Genomic DNA, 14732 nt, shown 5'->3' with positions numbered 1-14732 from the left:
AAGCTTTATTTGACCAACATGACTTCTCACCATATCAAATATGCATAATAAAATTCAATAATGCATCTAAAAACATCTTCTAAACTTGTTATATTAAAACAATAGTGGGGTACCTAATTAGTATTATATTTAATATAAACCATTTAAACTCTTAATGAATAAATGCTAGATGCTTGATATAATGTTTGAGGTGAGTTTTCCTTAATTTTCCTTATTATAATTGATATAATCAAATTCCCTATTTTGTTGTATGTTAATTTAAAAAAAAATTATTTTGATCATTGAACAACACAACTACAATTATAAAATATTTCTACTTATAGATTTTGAAGTGGTGCCAACATTATACTAGTATAATTAATTTGTACTCAACTTAGGAAAAGTAGTTAGTGTCAATTTAAAATGGTCAATAATAGTAAGAAAAACAATATTAATATATTGTTAAATAACTTTATAGGTAAGATTTTTTTTACACAATCTAGTATTCATGGTCATATTTAATACATAAATATAAATGTTAATGGTAATAGAAATAATGTAAGGAATTTAAGTTTTAGATGAATGTTAATATGTTCTTTTCAATATAGTATCCTTAAACATTACAGGGATAAAAACTAAACATGTGTAATAAATATCTTAATAATTTTTCTCTCTTTCTTGTTGTATTTGAAAATAATCAAATTGTACTACTTTGTTACTATTCTAATTCATGATTGATTTTGATCATTAAAATGATTAGTAATTGAAACGAGAGGCTCATTTTACAGCCCAATATGGGGGGATGTGTAAGTTTGTCTATTCGTCTGTGCCCGTTTAAAATAAAAATTATGTTCTAAATAGAAAAATATAAAAAAAGAATATTTTGTAAAGTAATTAGAAGTGAAAAAAAATGTGTGAATCAGAGGTTTAAATCTTATAATTTTCAAAAGTAACTATTGAAGATTTATGTTAACTAATTTATGTCAATATCAACTTCATATATATCTATATATATAAAAAAAAAAATCTTATGGTTAAAATTATTATTTGTTCTTATATATACTCTATTTAGCTTTCAAAAATGTAGTTTCAACAATTAAAAATAGCACATTGTCTCTTTCACTCTAAATGTGTTTGCACTTGAAATTTGATCCCTACATCTGCACTTAAAATGGATCTATGATGGTATATATTGGACACATTACTATGATCATTTGTCATTGAATAACTTTATACTTAATATATAGCTTGCATATTAATATATTATTCATTAAGTAAGCCTCAACCAACTTCGTTTCTTACATAAAAGTACAAATAATAAATAAAAATAAATTATATTCAACATTTTATTTGATCCTAAAAAAATATTTTCTCCTAACTCTAAAATGGTGCAAACTTCTTACAATAGTATGTAATGATGATGGTGATAATAATGATTATCATCCACTAAGACCAACTATGGTATATAAGAAGGTAAAAAGATATTACTAAAAGTTATTTTGAATTTTAAATTGTGCCAACATTGTTTTAGTAATAATCGTAAATCAACATATACATGATATTTACTATATCGGATTATCGGTTAATAATAGTTACACACACATCATTATTTTCATAAAATAACCTTAACAAACTTATCTTTTTAATATAAACCATAAAAATATTAAAATAGATAATGTAAGGAATCCAATATTAATATGTGAAATATTTTCTTTTTCAAGTTTATATAAATTTGTTTTATAAAGTTTATCATGATAATTTTTACACAAAAAATGGTAAATATCTATATAAAAATTAGTGAACTAAGTGGCTTTCTAATTCCTCATTTCGAAAAAATATAATCTAGTTAAAGTTCTAAATAATAGTATATATTGGACACATTACCAAAAATTTCATTTGTCATTAAATAACTTTATACTTAATATATATCTTGCATATTAATCTATTATTCATAAAGCGAGCCTCAATCAACTTCTTTATTGACATAAGCGTACAACTAATAAATAAAAATAAATTATGCTACTACTCACATTCAACATTTAATTTGATCATAAATTTATTTTTCTCCTCAACTCTAAAATGGTGCAAACTATCTACAATAGTATGTAATTATGATGGTGATAATGATGATTATCATCCACTAAGACCAACTATGGTAAATAAGGAGATAAAAAGATATTATTAAAAGTTATTTCGAATTTTATTGTTATGCTGAAAAAGCAATAAAAGAAGTGTTTCAATATCATCATAATTTTGCTTAGTTAAACAATAAAAAAGGTTGGTACCGTCACAAATATATTGAAATTTAATTCTAATACGAGTATAAACTCGATGCTTTGAGGGTTTTTTAATCTTCAATCATAATATAACTAGTGTTGCAAAGGTGATAGACTTTTAAATTGTGCCAACACTGCCTTAGTAATAATCATGACTTTTCACATACATGATATTTACTATATCAGATTATAATTAAATGGATTAATAATAGTAACATATGCATCATTATTTTCATAAAATAACCTTAACAAACTTATTTTTTACTATAAACCATAAAAAATATTAAAATAGATAATGTAAGGAATCCAAGATTAAAATGTGAAATATTTTTTTTAGCAAGTTTATATAAATTTGTTTTATAAAGTTTATCATGATAATTTTTACACAAAAATGGTGAATATCTACATTAAAATTAGTGGATTAAGTGACTTTCTAATTCCTCATTTTGAAAAACCTTAATTTAGTTAAAGTTCTAAATTCTAGATCCACTGAATACTTCCATATTTAATGAAATATGTGTTTCTAGTTTGGGGTTACCACCTAGGTGGGAAGGAGTTTTGAATGACTACCCAAAGATTCCTAATAAGTTCCCATTTCCTTGTCTGTTGTGTTTCCATAACTTGTTCTCTAGATTATTTAAGTTCGAAAACCTGTGCTTGAGTGAGGTCCTCATCGAAGAAAATCCTACTGGGGAGAGAAAACAACTTCTTCTTAGCCCTGAGGGCGCAGATTCGATCAGACACAGTCTAAAACCCGAGGAAGTGAGTGGAGTGATAGCCTAGCTAGGCTCTGTCCAGAGTTATATGGGGGAGGCTAAGGGTATCCGGAAGGAACCTAGTCCCCACTTCCATAAGATCAGGAGAGGAGTGAGGTGATGGGAGACCTCTCACCTTGATACTTAATTCTCTTGCTCATCTGGTGCATTCTTCCACAATTTTTCTTGCCCCACCTCCTCAACTGCTGCAAGATGGGTATGATTTTTATCCTTTTCCCGAACCACCTGTGTCTAAGAATTTATGTGTGTTTCAGTTTCTTATTTGAAGGTGGCCTGTTGTGATCAGATCGGCTTGCTTTTAAGGTTGATAATTTCTGCATGCAATGTATCATTTGGAGGATGGAGATTTTCATTATTTTTTCTTTCATGTATTATTTTCTTAAAGGATAAACTATCCCCTTGCACCTTTGAAACTTTGTTAGAGATAGTGTGTATTTCTAAATAGAACTTGTTGTTTTCGATTTCCAGAAATTCCATTTTTACAGCATTTGTTTTACCTGGGCTACCCAAAATGAGAAATTGAACTCCATGGCTTTTTCATGGACCCCAGTTTCAAGTTGTACCCCTTGACCCTCAATCACTATTACTAAGGGTTCAGGTGAAGCTAGGGGCTTTGATAGGATTTCAAGGAATTATTTAATGTCCATGTCTAAGTCCATCAGAGGCACTATAAAAATACTGCACAAAAAAGGACTTCTACTTTAGTTGGTATACCGTTGATTCCTAGTATTTGTCAAACACTTAGTGTGAATCCTCTCTTCCTTTCCTATTCTGTGCCTTTGTTGTTTCTATCTGCAGTAGGTTCCTAAAACCCTGCCCCCACTGCTCCTCTGCTAAGTGCTGCAAAGAAATTAAATAATATAGTAGAATTTCAGCCGATATGATGCTTTCACTATGCCTGCCACTTATAATTCCCAGTGCGGGAAAACCTCTTTCACATAAAATATAGCACTCAGGGAAGAGATAACCTGGTGCGTTAAAACTCTTCTGTGTGTGCTCAAGGAAGTGCGAACATGGCTCAGAACACACACGCCATTTGATTTATTTTTTCTGACTCACTAAACTATTTTTCGTGTTTTATGGCCTGAGATCACAGGGTTCACCTAATTCGAACCTTCGGTGAATCTTGGTGAAAAGAGAGAAACAACAGTGGTTGCGACTGCAATGTCACCACCCTGACTTAACCCTGAGACCTTCACTACGTGAGACTGATGTGATAACTGACTACGAGATAGAAATTTGTTGGTGTAATAAGAACTCCTTCAACCCTTGTGATATTGAGAGTGAAACGAAGCCTAAATTATAGGCAACAAGGTGTTAACATTCTCTTTAAAATCCTAACAGTGACAAACCTGAGTTAGGGTTGGATGAAGATATTTAACGACCAAGCCAAGAGTTTATTTGCAAAAGGTAAAATAAATTGAATGTAGGAATTAAGGAAAAAGAAAGGAATGATATTGATGAGGTTAGACGAAGATGAGGATGATGTTGATGGTGGAAAAGATGATGACACTTCCTTATTTTGAACTCTGAATCCCCCAAACAGGGGAACACTCAAACACTTTCTTAACATGGAAAAATTCTCTAGGAGAATCTGGTGGATTAGAAGGTTTGATTAACATGGAAAATTTATTAGGAGAATTTAGTGGATAAAAAAATTTGCTTGGCATGGACAATTTTATAGGAATATTTGGTTGTATTCACAAATTCTATCTCTATGAGGGTGTTGACAACTTAACGAAACACCCATGGGAGTTCTTGATTTGTTGGAGGAATAATCTGAAATCTATATAATTTTTCATCCATTTTGGTGTTTTCTGGGGTGAAGAATCAAAGTTGTGGACTTGTATCAAACATCTTCCATGCCAATCCCAAATTCTGTAAGGATGGGTCAAAATTGAAAATTTTCACTTTTGAGGGAAAAAAGTGTTATCTTGGGCCATAAATTTTGCCAAAACAATTTAGCAGTTTTACCTAAGTGTTGAGTGTTGAAAACATAGTTCCTATGAGAAAACTATGTCCTTTATATAACTTGACTATTGCTTTGACCACCATAGTGCCAAATGGAGCTCGCTGCAATATCTCATACATGTGGAGGCTATTAGGGCATGCTAGAATCTAAACTACAAGGGAAGAAAGGGGTTATGTTCCTGTTGTTTTTTTTTGCCGTTTCATAGCCAAACACAATGAATTAGTAGGATATCAAGGCAGAGCAAAAGAAGTAGGCAATCTTGTAGTAACCTATTCAAGCCACAATGTACATCTACTCCATATAAACTGATTATATTTATTTGTATTTTGTACTATGAATCTGAGATAAAAGAGCAAGGCATAATCCATATTTCTTGCTAGAGTTTTGTGTTCAATGTGTTAATTTCGTGCACTTTTGACAATTGTAGTTTTGGTCTTTTCTTCTCAGTTATTTCTCATGAAGAGATTGGTATGCATCTAATATTATAACTTGACCATAAGTAATCAATACAAAATAAAGTATACCTTACTATCATTGCAGTAGCTTATTGAAATCTAATGTGATGAGATGTCTAGTGGAATGTCCATAGTAGTTTGCGTAGCATATTACTAGCATAGCGGTTTTATTTGATCTTTTTGTTGATCAGTTGTAGGATCTAGATATTTGCATAAGGTGAGGAATGTAGTTTCAAACCCTAGCCATGGTGGATGAATAAAGATGACTTGGGGGAGAGATTTGCATGGTTGGAAGTGAAGTCTATGACATTGTAGTGTGCTAGGGTAATTTTGCCCTAGATTTTGACCAATTTCATTCTTCTTGTACAACAATAAATCTAACAGTGCACTCCTACCACTAATACTACTATGCAATGTTATGATTATTCACCTAAGGTTTTCTTAATAATTAACCTTTCTTTTCCTATTACAGTAGTTAATTTTGATTCACAATTGTCACTCTATCTTCAGTGATTGTAGTGAATGGAGATATCTAAAATATAAAACAACAATACCATAGTTTTTGGCATTACATTATCCAATAACATATAAATCCATAGTACAACATGAAATTCAATTCGAGCGATTTTTTCCCTTATTGATGGGAACTATGAACTACTCGTTAAATCCAATTTTGCAATACCAGAAGTCCAATCTTAAATGAATTATGTTTCCTACACTTCCTGAGTTTTACGTTATCTAAGAAGTCAATTCTAAACCTGTTACAAAGTCAGCTTCACCCCAATCTGCCCCCTTCTACATGACTACGTCCTTCTACTGAAGGATCTGAATTGCAGACAATCCCAAATTGCAGGAATTGTATTTGCTGGCATGTATAGGACTTTTCTCCATAGATCGAAGGGAAAACAATCTTGGTGGTCACCTTAAAACTCCCGCAACTTGGAAACCCTTCTTGATTCTCAATCGAACAGGTTATGCTTCCGGAAACTCAGATTTGAACAATGTTTAGGCTTAGAAATCCTTTGATAAGTGCCGAGTCACTCTTTTTCTATTTTCTAAGACTCCAACCTACCTTTTGTTTTTGGGCTTATCTTGCTGAGATAATGCCAAGGTTTGATCTATGAAAAATGATACCCAAAAAGACAAAAAAGGATCAACTTTCCTGGATAAGAATTAGTCTAGTAAATTTGTTGTCTTTCGGAGATCTTCCCTGTGCTAGAACAGGAGCAAATCCATGAGTCTTACTACCTTTTCAAATGTCCTTCCTATGTTGAACTTTGTAGACCCTCTTAATAGCTCTACTTATGCGCAAACAGAATCTCGCTCTTAGGAGCTCTGAAAATTTTATTATCTTCACCCTGTAGAGTGTTTTTATATAGTAAAGTTCCACCAAGTCTTCTCATAAGGGTGATAAGTAAGCTTAAGGGTTGCAGCATTAAGACATGTCTATAGGAGATGTATTGATTCCAAAGATGGCATGACAATTTACTTGTATTGTGTGCTAAGCCCTCAAATAGATGGATTCCTCAAGCCGAGATTTCAACACTTTGTCACAGGAAGCATAAAAGTCTCATTTGAGTACCATACTCCAGAAATCATCATCAAACCATACGACTTTAAGAATGTATAGATTTCAAAATACAAGAATTTCAGTAGCACTATAAAAAACAAATTATATAGTAACAAGGAGTGATGCTACAGTTTTATACACTCAAACATAGTCATCAAGTCATATAGAGGTGATTGTCACATAATCAACAACAAATATTAGTCCACCAACAAATCCCATCATGACCCATCAACACAAACTCTCACAATAGTTAACAACCCAGAACTATAACATTTAACCCTTCTTCTTGCTTAGATACTAGATGTTGAAATTAATTTGATCTTCCTCTCAAAGCTCCATTAGGTTGCAGAGCAAGGTCTTGTCAAATGTTAAGGATCTACTGAAAGGTGTAATACAAGTGTCTGAATATAACATAGGCCAGAAAAAAAAAAGATATTTTAGGTAGATTTGTACTTTATATAGGATGTTGGAAAGCTACAAACAATAGGCCTAATGTTTGGTTAGCTTCTTCCACAGGGTTAGAGCATAATTCATTTGTTCAAATGTCCAAAATTCTTCAAACATTACATAATTTAGGTCAACCGAACCAAGAAAAATTTAGCAAGGTTTCAAAGCTCGATAATATTTTAAAAATCGATCTTTAATAGTAAAGGAGATAGTGCAATGGATAAATTAGAGCTTGCAGTTCGCTATACTAGAGAAAATTGTGCCTCCAACTGAGATCGCATCTCAAATAGGCACTTGAACATTGCTTCAGATTAGATATTGCAAACACTACAAAATGATCAATCGAAATTCAATAGTATAGTTTAAAAAGTCTTTGGTCGAGCTCCAGGGTTATGCTCTATTGTTAAAACGATTTTAGAGATCCAATATTAAGCCCTGACAACAAACATCTTCAACCTACAGGAGAAAAGAAAATACCAGCAAAACCAAATCCAGGGAAAATAGATAGAATCCAAAACTTTAATTTCCAAAAAGAATTCACTAGGCTGCAATCCTATTTGTCCTCAGAAAATCATAAACTATCCACTGCCATTTAAGAACGTATCCCCAATTTGTTTGTCACAAATTTTATATCAACACATGAAAAATTATGCTCCAGGCCTTCAACAAAGATCACCTGCAAATGAGACAAATACTGCGAAATGTCGATGCCAAAAAGTGAATTCCATCACCCAAAATCAAATACCAAACATGAAATTTGTTCATTGTTTCTACTATCCTCCATGGGGCTGCTAAAAAATATTAAATAATTTCACATATATTTCTTCAAAAAAAAAATATTGGAAACATCCTTCAAACTTCAACCTTCAACCAAGTGTCTCCGTCTTTCTCCCTTCCTCGAGATCTCCACCAGTGTCTTCGACCTTTGAAACCCTGCCCTGCCCCTCCGATATAATATAAAGATCCAAATTAGTTTTCAAAATCAAATACTTGAGAGGGTAATTTTCTTAAATATAATCAATAACAGTTATAGATAAGAAGTTATCCTAATGAAAAATCCAAGCCAACATAGACATCTGTTGATTCTTTTGTGGGAAAATACATTGTAAAATCAACATTTTACACATGACATGGAAGAAACATTGAGGGGGAAATTGAAATAGAAAAGCTTGCTGAAAAGTTGCCTTGTAATAACTACTAAAACAAACTATCTAAGCTGTCTTACAACAATGCTCTGCAATCTACCAAAACAAAGTTTCCATAAAAAAGTTTCCATGTATCTGACATCATAACCATTTAAATCCAAAATATTCCCTTTCATCATTGTTGTGCACTCAAAATCTAGTTCTTGTTTTCACTGGATGCATTTTTCCTTCAAAGCCCATTGAAATAGTTACCTCATAATTTCATTTTAGCAACTGAACGCATGCCTCAGATTACACTGACATCAAGAACCTCAATTGTTTTATATGTTCTTAAAGACAATTTCATGTAAAATTATCTTCAATGTCAAGAACAAAACTTTTCTCAATCATTTCTTCCCAAACTACAATGTAAGTGATGTGATTAGGGGTCATACCCTTCTCTATCATCTCATTCAAAAGTTCATTAGCATCCTGTATTTTTCCCTTTCTGCATAGCCCCTTGATGCATACATTATATGTTGCAATTTTAGTGCATTGACCTATTTTTTGCATTTCCTTGTGTAGTCTCAAAGCAAACTTAATATCACCTTCCTCACAGAAACGATTCATCAAAGTATTATAGGTCATCTAGTTTGGAGCTAGTCCAACTTCGAACATCTCATTCAAGAGATTGTTAGCCTTTGGGGTTCTTCCTTGCTGGCACAAGGCACTGATCAATATATTATATGTAATAAAATCAACTTTGACATTTTTCTTTGCCATTTAATCAATGAATTTCTTAGTCTCTTTCATCTTTCTTATCTTGCAAAATCCATTCATGAGGGAATTGTATGTGGAGACATTGGCATGAATACCTTTCTTAATCATATTTTCCAACAACCAAAAAGCCTCTTGCATTTCACCTTTTTTGCAGTATCCATCAATTAGTGTGTTTTATGTGACAAAGTTGGGAACCAAACCTTTTCTCATGATTTCATCTAAGATTTCTTCTCCTTTTATTGTTTGCCCATTTTTTTAAAGTCCATTAATGAGTGGATTGTAAGTAATAATGATAGGTAACACACTTTTTTCTTTCATTTCACCATGCAAGTTAAAAGATTATTTGGTCTTATCCTCGTTGCACAATCCACATATTAGTGCATTATAAGTGACAATATTGGGCAAAATGCCATTTTGCTTCATTTTCCCAAGAATCTTGAATGCATTAGCCCCATTGCCTTCCTTGCAGTAACCATAAATGAGAGTGTTGTAAGTAACTTGGTTAGGAATTGATCCCTTCACCAACATTTCGTTAAGAAGCTCTTTTTCTTTATATATTTTTCCAGTTATACCCTACTTGCAGTGACCATCAATTAGTGTATTATATGTAATAACATTGGGAGAGAAACCCCACGATTGCATGTCTATTAATAGATTAGTAGCCTCCTTCTAAAATTTTCCTTCCTTGTAGAGGGCATGAATCACACTAATAAAAAAGACACTGATGTCCCTAAACTATTTCGAATTTTAAGCCTTCTTAGAAGAGGTATTGTTGCTAGTGCTAGGGCTTTAAATATCATATAAGGTTTAAAATTGATTATTTTAGTAGCTCTATATAGCCAACACAGCCTCAGTTTAATGTTGAGATCAATGGAGTATGAGGCCTTCCCTAATAGGGTCCCATTTTTCCTTGGGTTTTCCCATCCCATATGTCATTTCAAAAAAGGAGAAGGTTGGGTGCCATATTGGGGGCTTTGGTAGAAATAATGCCCTCATACCTCAGTAATAAAAAAGTCAACACCTGCAAAATACTATTCCCATCATTTTCACTCTTGGCACAATGATGTGGGTCCAATTATCTATGGTTGGCTTGTTGTTCGTGGTTTGGTTTTATATATAGATTTCTTCTCACCTAACATGGGACCAGTTCCATGGAAAATCAATTCCAAAATTTATCCTTAAAAATATAGAAGTATGTGTAGATAAATTAGATATTGGAGTTCGCTATGCTGGAGAAAACTATGCCTCCAACTGAGATCACATCTCAAATAGGCACTTCAACATTGCTTCAGATCATAAATTTCAAACACTACAGAATAAGCCAACAAAATTCAATAGTACAGTTCAGAAAGTCTTTGGTCGGGCTCTAGGGTTATGCTATATTGTCAAAATCATTTCAAATATCCAAGATTAAACCATTGGAACATACATCTGCAACATGCAAGAGAAACTAAAATCCCAGCGAAACAAAATCCAAACAAAAGAGACAAAACCTAAGACTTCAATTTCCCAAAGGGATTCACTAGGCTGCGGTCCTATTTGTCCTCAGAAAATCATAAACTATCCATTGCCATTTAAGAACTTATATCCAATTTGTTTGTCACAAATTTCATATCAACACAAGAAAAAATATGCTCCAGGCCTTAAACAAATATCATCTGCAAATGAGACAAAGAATGTGAAACCTCAGTGCCAAAAAGTGAATTCCATCATCCAAAATCAAATAGCAAACTTAAGAGTTGTTGTTTGTTGTATTAGCTATCCTCCATGGGGCCACTAAAAAATCTTAAAGAATTTCACATATATTTCTTCAAAAGTAAAAATTATTCAAAACTTCCTTCAACCTTCAACCAAGTGTCTCCATGTTTTTTCCTTCCTTGAGATCTCCCCCAGTGTGTTCAACCTTCAAAACCCTGCCCTACCCCCTCCGATATAATATAAACATCAAAATTAATTTTAAAAATCAAATAATTGAGAGAGTATTTTTCTTAAATATAATCAACAACAATTATAGATAAGAAGTTATCCTAATGAAAAAACCAAGTCAACATAGCCATCTGTTGATTCTTTTGTGGGAAAATACCTTGGAAAATCAACATTTTACACATGACATGGAAGAAACATTAAGGGGAAAATTGAAATAGAAAAGCTCCCTCGAAGAGTTGCCCTGCAATAACTACCAAAACAGAGTATCTAAGTTATTTTACAGCATCGCCCTGCAATCTACCAAAACAGAGTTTCCATGTATGTGACATCGTACCATTTAAAGCCAAAATATTCCCTTTCATCATTGTTGTTCACTCAGAATCTAGTTCTTGTTTTCATTGGATGCATTGAAGTTCCTTCAAAGTCCATTGAAATAGTTACCTCATAATTGCATAGTCACAAAGAAACTTCTTTTATGCCTTAGATTACACTGACAGCAAGAACCTCAATTATTTTCTATTTTGTTAAAGACAATACCAAGTAAAATTCCCTTCAATGTCAAGAACAAAACCTTTCTCAATCATTTCTTCCCGAACTACATTGTAGGTGACATGATTAGGGGTCATACCCTTCTCCAGTATCTCATTCAAAAGTTTGTTAGCATCTTGTAATTTTCCATTTCTGCACAACCCCTTGTTGAGTACATTATATGTTGCAATGTTAGCCCATTGACCTCTTTTTCCCCTTTCCTTAAGCAATCTCAAAGATGACTTAATATCACCTTCCTCACATATTTGAAACCATTCATAAAAGTATTATAGGTCACGTAGTGTGGAGCTGGCCCAACTTCCAACATCTCATTCAAAAGCTTGTTCGCCTTTGGGGTTCTTCCTTGCTAACACAAGGCACTGATCAATATACTATATGTAATAACATCATCTTTGACATTTTTCTCCGCCCTTTCATCAATGACTATCTTAGTCTCTTTCATCTCTCTTATCTTGCAAAAGGCATTCATGAGGAAATTGTATGTGGAGACATCGGCATGGATACCTTTCTTAATCATACTTTCCAGCAACCGAAAATCCTATTGCATTTCACCTTTTTTGCAGTGTCCATCAATTAGTGTGTTGTATGTGATAGAGTTGGGAACCAAACCTTTTCTCATGATTTCATCTAAGATTTCTTCCCCTTTTATTGTCTACCCATTTTTGCAAAGTCCATTAATGAGTGCATTGTAAGTAATAATTCTAGGTACCACACCCTTTTCTTGCATTTCACCATGCGGGCTAAAAGCTTCTTCAGTATTATCCTCGTTGCACAGTACACATATTAGTGCATTATAAGTGACAACGTTGTGCAAAACGCCATTTTCCTTAAATTTCTAAGGCATCTTGAATGCAACAACCCCATATCCTTCCTTGCAGTAACCATCAATGAGAGTGTTGTAAGTAACCTAGGTAGGAAATAATCCCTTCGCCAACATTTCGTTAAGAAGCTCTTTTGCTTTATACATTTTTCCAATTATACCCTTCTTGTAGTGACCATCAATGAGTGTATTATATGTAATAACATTGGGAGAGAAACACCATGATTGCATGTCTGTTAATAGATTAGTAGCCTCCTTCTGCAATTTTCCTTCCTTGTAGAGGGCATGAATCACACTAATAAAAAAAGCACTGTTGTCCCTAAACTATTTCGAATTTCAAGCCTTCTTAGCATGGGTACTATTGCAAGTGTTAGGGCTTTAAAGATCATAGAGGGTTTAAAATTAATTATTTTAGCAACTCTATATAGCCAATAGGGCCTCAGGTTACTGTTGAGTTAAACAGAGTACGAGGCCTTCCCTACCAGGGTCCCATTTTCACTTGGGTTTGCCCAACCCATATGTCATGTCGAAAAAAGGATAAGGTTGGGTGTCGTATTGGGGGCTTCCATAGAACTAATGCCCTTAGACCTCATTAATAAAAGGGCCAACACCCGAGAAATACTATTCCCATCATTTTCTCTCTTGGTACAATGATGTGGGTGCAATTAGCTATGGTTGGCTTGTTGTTTGTGGTTTGGTTTTATATATAGCTTTCTTCTCACCTGGCATGGGACCAATTCCATGGAAAATCAATTCGAAAATTTATCCTTCAAAATATAGAAGTATGTGTGAATAGATTAGAGCTTGGAGTTTGCTATACTCGAGCAAACTGTGCCTCCAATTGAGGTCGCATATCAAATAGGCACTTCACATTTTCTTTAGATCATAGATTGCAAACAATACAAAATAATTGAGTGAAATTCAATAGTATAGTTCATAAAGACATTGGTTGAGCTCCAGGGTTATTCTCTTTTGTCAAAACGATTTCAGAGATCCAATATTAAGCCCTTGGAACATACATCTTCAACCTGCAAGAGAAAAGAAAATACCAGTGAAACCAAATACAAGCAAAAGAGACAGAACCCAAGACTTCAATTTCCCAAAAGGATTCACTAGGCTGCAGTCCTGTTTGTCCTCAGAAAATAATAAACTATCCACTTCCATTTAAGAACGTATCTCCAATCTGTTTGTGAAAAATTCTATATTAGCATAAGAGAAAATATGCTCCTGGACTTAGACCAGGAACACTTGCAAATGAGACAAAGACTGAAAAATCCTAGTGCCAAAAAGTGAATTCCATCACCCAAAATCAAATACCAAACTTGAGAGTTGTTGTTCGTTGTATCCGTTATCCTCCAAGGTGCCACTAAAAAATCTTAAATCATGTCACATATATTTCTTCAAAAAAAAAATCATTCTAAACTTTCTTCAAACTTCAACCTTCAACCAAGTGTCTCTGTGTTTTTTTCCTTCCTCTAAATCTTCACCATTATCTTTGACCTTCGAAACCATGCCCCACCCCCTCAATATAACATAAATATCCAAATTAGTTTTCAAACTCAAATACTTGCACAGGTAATTTTCTTAAATATAATCAACATCGGTTATAGATAATAAGTTATCCTAATGAAAAAAACAAGTCAACATAACCATCTTTTATTTCTTTTGTTGGAAAAGACCTTGGAAAATCAATATTTTATACATGACATGGAAGATACATTAAGGGGAAATTTGAAATAGAAAAGCTCCCTAGAAGAGTTTCCCTTTGATAACTACCAAAATAGAGTATCTAAGTTATTTTACAACATGACCGTGTAGTATACCAAAATAGAGTTGAACCCTATGTGACATCGCACCCTTTAAAGCCAAAATCTTCCCTTTCATCATTGTTGTTCACTTAGAATCTAGTTCTTGTTTTCACTGGATGCATTGAAGTTCCTTCAAATACCATTGAAATAGTTACCTCATAATTGCATAGTCATATAGCAACTACACGCATGCCTCATATTACACTGACAACAAGAAACTCAATTGTTTTCTATGTTGTTAAAGACAATA

At 33.2% G+C, this 14732-nt stretch overlaps 2 pseudogenes; both read right to left on the bottom strand.

Moving 5' to 3' along the window:
* Positions 1-8962: 8962 nt before the first annotated feature.
* Positions 8963-11634, bottom strand: LOC149183073 (uncharacterized; annotated as a pseudogene).
* A 195-nt stretch (positions 11635-11829) lies between these two features.
* LOC149183072 (uncharacterized) lies at positions 11830-14642 on the bottom strand (annotated as a pseudogene).
* Positions 14643-14732: the final 90 nt, after the last annotated feature.

The sequence above is a fragment of the Pinus tabuliformis genome, chromosome 3_2, assembly GCF_031772625.1.
Source record: "Pinus tabuliformis cultivar Carrire ecotype Pingquan chromosome 3_2, CPIR1, whole genome shotgun sequence".
NCBI lineage: Eukaryota > Viridiplantae > Streptophyta > Pinopsida > Pinales > Pinaceae > Pinus > Pinus tabuliformis.
The sequence above is the reverse complement of the archived record's forward strand: the minus strand, read 5'-3'. Positions and strand labels throughout refer to the sequence as shown.